General features: G+C 40.6%; 1 long non-coding RNA gene and 1 other non-coding gene across 2 annotated transcripts; both read right to left on the reverse strand.

Annotated features, from left to right (window-relative positions):
* Positions 1 to 3720: 3720 nt before the first annotated feature.
* LOC131349855 (uncharacterized) lies at positions 3721 to 8357 on the reverse strand. The gene is made up of 3 exons (XR_009204117.1): positions 8278 to 8357; positions 6086 to 6289; positions 3721 to 3804 (listed from the first exon to the last, which is right to left on the reverse strand). It is a non-coding gene; the product is annotated as an uncharacterized LOC131349855 (long non-coding RNA).
* trnaf-gaa (transfer RNA phenylalanine (anticodon GAA)) lies at positions 5719 to 5791 on the reverse strand. The gene has a single exon. It is a non-coding gene; the product is annotated as a tRNA-Phe (tRNA).
* Positions 8358 to 8742: the final 385 nt, after the last annotated feature.

Genomic DNA, 8742 nt, shown 5'->3' on the forward strand with positions numbered 1-8742 from the left:
GGCTGCGGTTATCCCTGTTGTTTCTGCACCTTTTTCTATCACACTTTTTTTCCATTCAAATTTCATTAACGTGCTTGGACACAGCACTCTGTGAACATCCAGCTTCTTCAGCAATGACCTTTTGTGTCTTACCCTCCATGTGCAGGGTCTCAATGACCGTCTTCTGGATGTCTGTCAAGTCAGCAGTCTTCCCCATGACTGTGTAGCCTACTGGACCAGACTGAGAGACATTTAAAGGCTCAGGAAACCTTTGCAGGTATTTTAAGTTAATTAGCTGATTAGAGTGCGACACCATGAGTCTCCAATATTGAACTTTTTCACAATATTTAAATTTTCTGAGATACTGAAGTTTGGGTTTTCATTAGCTGTAAGCCATAATCATCCAAATTAAAAGAAATAAACACTTGAGATATATCAGTCTGTGTGTAATGGCTCTATATAATACAGCAGTTTCACTTGTTGAATTGAATTACTGAAATAAATCAACTTTGCACCTGTATATATATATATATGTTTGAATGGTTAGAATTGGATCATTATAATTACTCCCTCATCATCATCATCATCAGTGGTGAGGAAGACGAGGAGAGAGAACACGTGCTATGTACAATCGAGGAAAACACGTGAGCTTCCTCCAGCAGTGTGTATGTTCACATGTGAGCAGTGTAACACTTCAGTTCAGGTTCGTGATGCGGTGTGTCGTACCGAGACGCAGAGGTTCCACTCTTGAGAGAACTTGCTGTCGGGGAAGTCATCCTGCAGCGTGAGCTCGGACCGAAAGGCGTCTCGATACTGACGGAAAGTCAGAGAACTCAACAGGTGAATCTGTCTGTGGGAAAAACGAGACTTCACACACTTTTCCAAGAGCTCAAGAACGTCCTGGAATAAACAAACAGGAAAAAAATACAGAGATTTTATAAACATGCGGCTTTTTTGGTGACAGGTATATTAAGTGTGTGTGTGTGTGTGTGTGTGTGTGTGTGTACATACTAGTCTGTAGGTGAGTCCCACCACAGCTACAGGAGCCTGAGCAGACTGAGAAACATCCAGCAGGTTGTACAGCAGCGTCTGGTTCTTATGATGAGCAAACAGATCAAACTCTTCCAGGATGAAGAACACTGGCTGACTGCTGCTTTTATCACCTGCAGACAGACAGACAGGGAGGAAGACAGACAGGTAGACAGACGGGCAGTCAGATAGGCAGGCATGTGGGCAGGCAGGTAGGCAGAGAGGTAGGCAGGCAGACAAACAGAGAAACAGACAGATAGGTAGGCAGACAGACAGCCAGGTAGTCAGACAGACAGACAGACAGGTAGGCCAACAGGCAGGCAGGAAGGAAGACAGACAGACAGGTAGGCAAACAGGAAGACAGGCAGGCAAGAAGGCAGACAGGCGGGAAGATAGACAGACAGGTGGGCAGACAGACAGGCAGACAGGAAGACAGACAGACAAACAGGTAGGCAGGCAGGAAGACAGACAGAAAGGAAGACAGCCAGACAGACAAACAGGTAGGCAGGCAGGCAGGCAGACAGACAGGTGCACAGACAGGCAGGCAGGCAAGAAGACAGACAAACAGGTAGGTAGGCAGGCAGGCAGACAGACAGACAGGTGCACAGACAGGCAGGCAGGGAAGAAGACAGACAGGCAGGTAGGCAGGCAGGAAGACAGGCAGGCAAGAAGGCAGACAGGCAGGAAGAAAGAAAGAAAGAAAGGAAGGAAGGAAGACAGGCAAACAGGTAATGGCAGACAGACAGACAGGCAGGAAGATAGACAGACAGGTGGGCAGACAGACAGAAAGACAGACAGGTAGGCAGACAGACAGGCAGGCAGACAGACAGGAAGGCAGGCAGGAAGACAGACAGGCAGGTGCACAGACAGGCAGACAGGAAGACAGACAGACAAACAGGTAGGCAGGCAGGAAGACAGACAGGAAGAAAGACAGGTAGGTAGGTAGACAGACAGACAGACAGGTGCACAGACAGACAGACTGGGTTATCAGTTACAGTAATATCACTCCCAAGTTTCTCTCACATTCACTTCTTTTGAATCATGTGATGTTGCCGCTCCTGTAACGTCCCAGCTGTATACACGACTCGAGAATTCCAGGAATACTGGAACACACTCACCAACACTTTGTCTCCTACGACGTTCTCCAGTTGAAGCTGGCGTGTGATCTCTCTCAGAGCGATCCGGTCGTCCATCTGCAGCAGACCTGCACGAGACACGCGGCCATGAACGGAGCCGTGACTTAAACCAGCAGCCTCTTTTAAACACACGCTCTTTTACACAACACTCACTGCTCAGGTGAACCTGCAGGACATTCATCTTCACCTCCTGCAAGTCCAGCAGCTCTCTCAGAGCACAACGTAGCAGCTACACACACACACACACACACACACACAACAGCTTAGTGTAAAGTACATGTGTGTATCCTAACCTAACAGAAGTAGCACACAGACAGCTTCGTACCATGGTTTTAACAGATCCACATAGACCGATGATATGCAAAGAGTTACTCTCACTCGTGAACCGCTGTCCTCCTTAACAGCTCCAACAGGTGCCTAAAACACACACACACAGAATACATCATACACACACACACACAGAATACATCATACACACACACACACACACACAGAATACATCAAGCACACACACACACACACACACACAGAGAATACATCATACACACACACACACACACACACACACACACACACAGATTCATCATACACCTTTACAAAATATAGGTCTTAGCAGACACCTCATATAAAGAGTGCATTCTGTTCTAAAAACCCACTTGTACTTCGATTCCAAGCCCATGGGTTTACCCTCAGCACTCTCTGGACCTTCAGACATCAGAAGAACAATTTTAAAACAAAGATTAGCATGCAGAGTGCAGACGACAGCGGATAGTACTTTAAAATCGATGTTTTTACAGCATACTCCAGCACTTCCTCTACAAACATTTACACACATATCTGGGTGATTCTCACGAAATCTTGGTTTTAAAAATTTCAAACATGAAAATTTTAAAAATGCTTAAATTAACTTTTTTTTTTTTAGACATTAGCAACAAAGTCTGGAGTGTTTGTGAACATTAATTTAAAAACTTTTACTTACCATTTAACACCTTTTTGAACATAATTTCCAAAATAAGTCCTAAAAAATCTCATTACTGCAACACTGTGAAAACATTAACACTGATAGAAAAGCAAATACATTTTCACAGTTTTAAAAATGGATTATTAATAGTCATGCACAGTTACTTCAAGTTCTGAAATAATATTTATTTTTAATTTAACAGTTTTTTAAATTTTGACTGATTTCTCTCATTACCGCAACACCGTCCACAATTTACAAACATTTTTTCTTTATATTTTGAAGAAACCTGACATTTTTTCAAAATGACGTGACAAACCTGAGAGAACATCATTTTAAGATTCTGCACATGCATTTAAAATCAAAGTACTATATCTCTATTAATTAAATTAACATCTAATAATCATGAGTTTCAGTAATGATATATAGGTTTCAGTAATGAGGTTAATTATTTGGGTAATGATAATAAGTATACTAGTCTGAGATTTATACTGAGCCTTGTATACTCTCTTATACCTTGTATAAGAAAAACATTAAAACAGGAATAAACAGGACAACATTTCAACGTTTACCTAAAAAACATGAAGCATTTTACCATGGCACTAAAAAATAACTGACCACTGTCTTTTTTTCTTTTCATGTTGCTTCTTAGTCAGCTCTTCAGTTTTCTTTATTTTTCCAGTTTGTTTTCGTTTTTGATTCCTGGAAGCGGAAAGAAAGCATTACATTAAATTAGTCTCATAACATGGGGGAAAAACATTTTATGTATACATCATCATATAGTATAGAATTGATGCTTACTCTGTGTGTGTGTGAGTGTGTGTGTGTGTGTGTGTGAGAGTGTGTGTGTGTGTGTGTGTTCTATACTGGGCCTGAAGTTGTGGGGTGGGGTAGAGCTTAATTTTAGTCTTTGAAATGAATTGAAAAGTAAAGTAAAAAAGAAAATAAAAAAAACAAACAAATTACTAACAGAAGAACAAATAACTGTTTATTTATTATGTAATTAAATTACTAAATTATAACAAAATTGTGCAGCAAATTTATTAGGCTGCTGTCACTTTAAGAATCACACGACCTCCATGCTTTAGTGTGGCGGGAATTTCCCCCAGTATGAACAGTCCACTCAGTCCAGCACCAAAGTCCTGTTATAGTAGTGGCTAAAGGGTTGTGTGTGTGTGTGTGTGTGTGTGTGTGTGTGTGTATACTCTCATGTACATTTCCTAACACTGTAGGGTGTTTATTGCTAATTACACCTGCTGTAACATCTCCAAACCTAACCTCTCTCTCTCTCTCCTAACCTCCCTCTTCTGTACTCCTCCAGCAGTTCTGGGTTTCTGTAGAATTTTTCCCTGAAATTTGTCACCCTAACCTTTGCTAAAGCTTTTTTTCACACTTGCTGATTGTCTACAATGAAACAAATCATAAAGCAAAATATCAACATTTAGGAAATTTGAAATTAATATTAAATTCATGAGATATTTAAAGTTCTCTTTACCACAACTGCCCTTAAATGGTTGCGGCATATGAGAATGGTGTGTTGCAGAGGATGAGGTGCCTCAAGATGTTTTGCTAACAATAGAGAAGCCATGATGGTTTTACTCATTATATATATATATATATATATATATATATATATATATATATATATATATATATATATATATATATATATATATATATATATAGAGAGAGAGAGAGAGAGAGAGAGAGAGAGAGAGAGAGAGAGAGAGAATTTATTTTTTTAAATTCATGATTGGCATGGATATGGAACAGAATAATATAATACATGAGACCATTCAGCAACGAATCTTTATAATCTTTATAATTGCGCTACCACCGTTTTGTCACAGCGGCGAGAGACTGCTAGTTTTGTTCCGGAAATTATTCATTTACTAATTAAGCACTGAGCGGGAACATGCACTAGGAGAATATTTAGAACAAAAGGCCACCCTGGCAGCGGTGGGATTTGAACCCACGCCTCCAAAGAGTTGAAATGTGGATTGGCTGTCCATATCCTCCACCTCCTGTTGAGGTGGCTTGTTCATATGAACTTACAGCATGTGTGTCCAACCAGCATGGGAATGCAGCCCAAGGTTGTGAAACACTTATGCCGAGTTCACACTGCACGATTTTCAAAGTAGTCGGATCACTGTTGTTTTCACGATGCACGACTGTCTGGGGGAGCATTCAGTTGCTGCTGTGTGGCGCATAGCGGTAAAGAGGAAGCACACGCACGACAAGGGTGGGACTGGAACCCACGCATGCAGAGCACAAAGGATTAGCAGTCCATCGCCTTAACCTCTCGGCCACCTCGTCAGGGGGCAACGCTTCCAAGGAGCCTTGTCAAAAGCAGGGGTTTTCTAATGGCGTGCAGGCTAGGAGGCTACCTTTCAATGATTTGTAGGCAGGTATTGAGGCATGCGGTCACGTAAACTGAAGGGTGCAGGCTAAGCATTCAAAGAGAACCTAAGAGTTCTGTAGCATCCTAGTTTTTTTGCTCTCGTCTCAGACCAGGGGGCTTTCAGACCTTTATCCTGCACCATTTCCACGTTTTGCTGTTTTCAAGTCTGAGGCATAAGTTGCAGAACTGCGCAGGTTGACTAGACTGCCTCCAGCTGCCGAAACCCGGGATTGAACCAGGGACCTTTAGATCTTCAGTCTAACGCTCTCCCAACTGAGCTATTTCGGCACCTCTACCAGGCCTCTCCTGTATGTGTGAGTGATCAGGTTTTTGTCGGCACGACTGCGCACCACGTCCAGACCGGCGAGGCAAACTTCTTCAGAAAGCGGTAGAGCTTTTTCCTTAAGGGCATAGACAGAAGGTCCTGTCCAGCAGAAAGCAAGATGTACTTCATTGTACTGATTGGAACTGCTACATAAGTATCGTGTTAACTAGGGCATCTACAGATTTATTTGACTGCAAACAAACAGTAGCATTTACATTTACAAGATTTATCAGATACTTTTATCCAGAGCAACTCACATTTACACAGCTGAGCAGTTAAGGGGTAAAGGGCTTTCAAGTGAGCAAAAGGGTGAAGCAAGTGAGCACAAGGCTGAAGGCAGGAAGTGATGAAGGAGTCTTCTTATAGGTTGCATGGAGTCAGCTGACCAGGCAGGGCATGGCACCAAGTAGACTGGGGGAACCGATTAGGCTTCTTCCTAGACAGAAGACACAAACATCTCCCTAAACAAAAGAAAACACAGATGTAATACCAAGAGTAGGGAGGAAACCAGAGTAAACCCACACAAGCACAGGGAGAACATGCAAACTCCACACAGAATGACCCCTGCCTGTTTAAACCCAGGATGTGAATCCAGGATCTTCTTGTTGTGAGGTAACAGTGCTAACCACTAGGCCACCATACTGCCCCCAGCTTTCACCTTTGCTTTTTGCATTGGTAATTGAACCCTTAGCAATTGCCATTCATACTGAACAATTGGGAGAGCTGGTACAGTTCACAAAATCTCAGAATGATTTTGCTCGCTGGTCAGCTCTCCCCATTTCTCTGGCTGGTTGTTTAAACTCAGTAAAGATGAACATTTTGCCTAGATTTCTGTATTTATTTCAGTGTGTTCCAATTTTTATATCTAAAACTTTCTATCTAAGACTTCAAACCAACACATCTCATCTTTTATTTGGAACAAATGACCAGCCAGAATCCCCAGGGAAATACTTTAAAAACCAAACTGCCCTTCAAAATTTCTTATTTTACAACTGGGCGACAAATATACAATCTACACTGTTCTGGTTTCAGAGTCATTTCAGACTCTGTGATTGGGTCCCAGATTGAGTCAGTGTTGAAGAGGGTTCTTGCTCCCCAGTCTCACCATCCTGACCAGCTGCACTACTGTGTGGTCCTCTTACTGCCATCTCACGTTTTCCTAACAGTAATTCCATTGTCCAGCAATTATTTCTACAGTTGTCAATGATATCTACATTGATATTATTTTTCCTAGCTTTTCTAACACAAAAATTCTCCCTTCCGTTCATGTTTTTAGATATTTTCAGTTCCAAAACTTTGTTAAAAACTCATTTCCCAACTTTTCGAATCTTCCACAAAAATCCCATCTAGATCAAATTCTTGAAGTACCTTTAGATAAAGGTTGTTTCCAACACATTAACATATTTTGCACTTTTTTTAAATATTTGGTATTATAAATCTCATTTATATAAAATTATACCTCATTTTTGAGTACTTTTTACAGCGGGTCAAATTGACCTGAAGATAACAGGAGGGTTAAATGATTGGAGTTTGCCAAATACTTTGATTTAACTGTTTTTAGAGAAACAATAATCAGAAAGAGGACATTCTTAAAAAAGAGAGATTTGATTTGAAACCTGAACTGTTATCAGGGCCATGCTGAACACCTTCTGACCAATCCAAATCAAGTATAAATTTTAATGTCAATACTGCACATAATTATCAAATAAAAGTCTATCCAGCTGTTATGCAAAAGTCTGTAATAATGTTTCTCTTGAGCGTTTTAATTAAAATCCATATTGTGGTGTAATTTATACACATTGATTTGTCCATCATGACTTTTGGACGCTTTATTATGTCCATTTTATGATGAAAAAGGAATATAAACTGATATCTACTGGTTTCCTGTCAGGGTTGTGGACTGTTTTCTGGCCACTAGAGACCCCCACTGCCTTTTTGTTGGTTTCCAGTCTCTGTCATTATGTCTAATAGGTGTCACTTGTGCTTTGTTTAGGTTTGTGTATTTAAGTCACAGGGCCCTTCAAAGATGATGAAAATACTCAGATCTGTATCTCAGCAGATCAGAGAAAATCAGTGAGATCAGTGGAAATCACATGTACCTAAGCTATATTTTTAACACCACATGTTTAGCTTGGTTTATCACCAGTCTTCTATCATGTCTTCTTTTACATTTAGTTCAATCTACAAGCAACAACAACAACACTTTATTCACCCTTAGAGTTTAAGATACTGGGAACTCTTTATATACAATTGTCCTGATGTGAAGGAAAAGTCACACGAACCAGTGAGTTAAATGCTTAGCTAGCCAGGCTGCAAATATAAACATGCAAAATAATAAGACACAGACCGCACAACATTTCAGTCACAACCTTACAAGGAGCATATTCTCAGCAGCTACTAATGAACTAATAGAGGTGTAGATGACATTTATAGGTACTGATATTCATACCTCTGGAGGAAACAAGGCACTGCTCATCATCTGGCCGGTTGTAACCCCTAATAACACAGTGGGATGTTTGTACATAGCAGGGACTGGGAGGAGAAATGAAGAGAAATGTGAAACAGTTACAAAACATATACTTATAAGTTACACTCATACAGTATGTGAAAAACTATACTTTTTGTTATGGTGTTTTTTGGAGAATTTATTTAATTTCAGAATAAGGGTGTAACCTATTAAAAAACAAGGAAACGAACGGTTTTGAATACTTTCTACAATATATCAATGTCCCATTTTATATACATATTACAGATGCAGCTCCACAATACATGTTTTTTCCCATTCAAGATCGGATGCTTCCCAGATGGGGAGAGTAAGCATGAGATTTGTGCGGAGTTCTTTTCACATTTCTCCTCTCTCTCTTCTGTCTTCACAGTAACCTTTGCACTCATTCACTCTAACACTAATTTAGGG

The sequence above is a fragment of the Hemibagrus wyckioides genome, unplaced genomic scaffold (genome assembly GCF_019097595.1).
Source record: "Hemibagrus wyckioides isolate EC202008001 unplaced genomic scaffold, SWU_Hwy_1.0 Contig14, whole genome shotgun sequence".
NCBI classification, from domain to species: Eukaryota; Metazoa; Chordata; class Actinopteri; order Siluriformes; family Bagridae; genus Hemibagrus; species Hemibagrus wyckioides.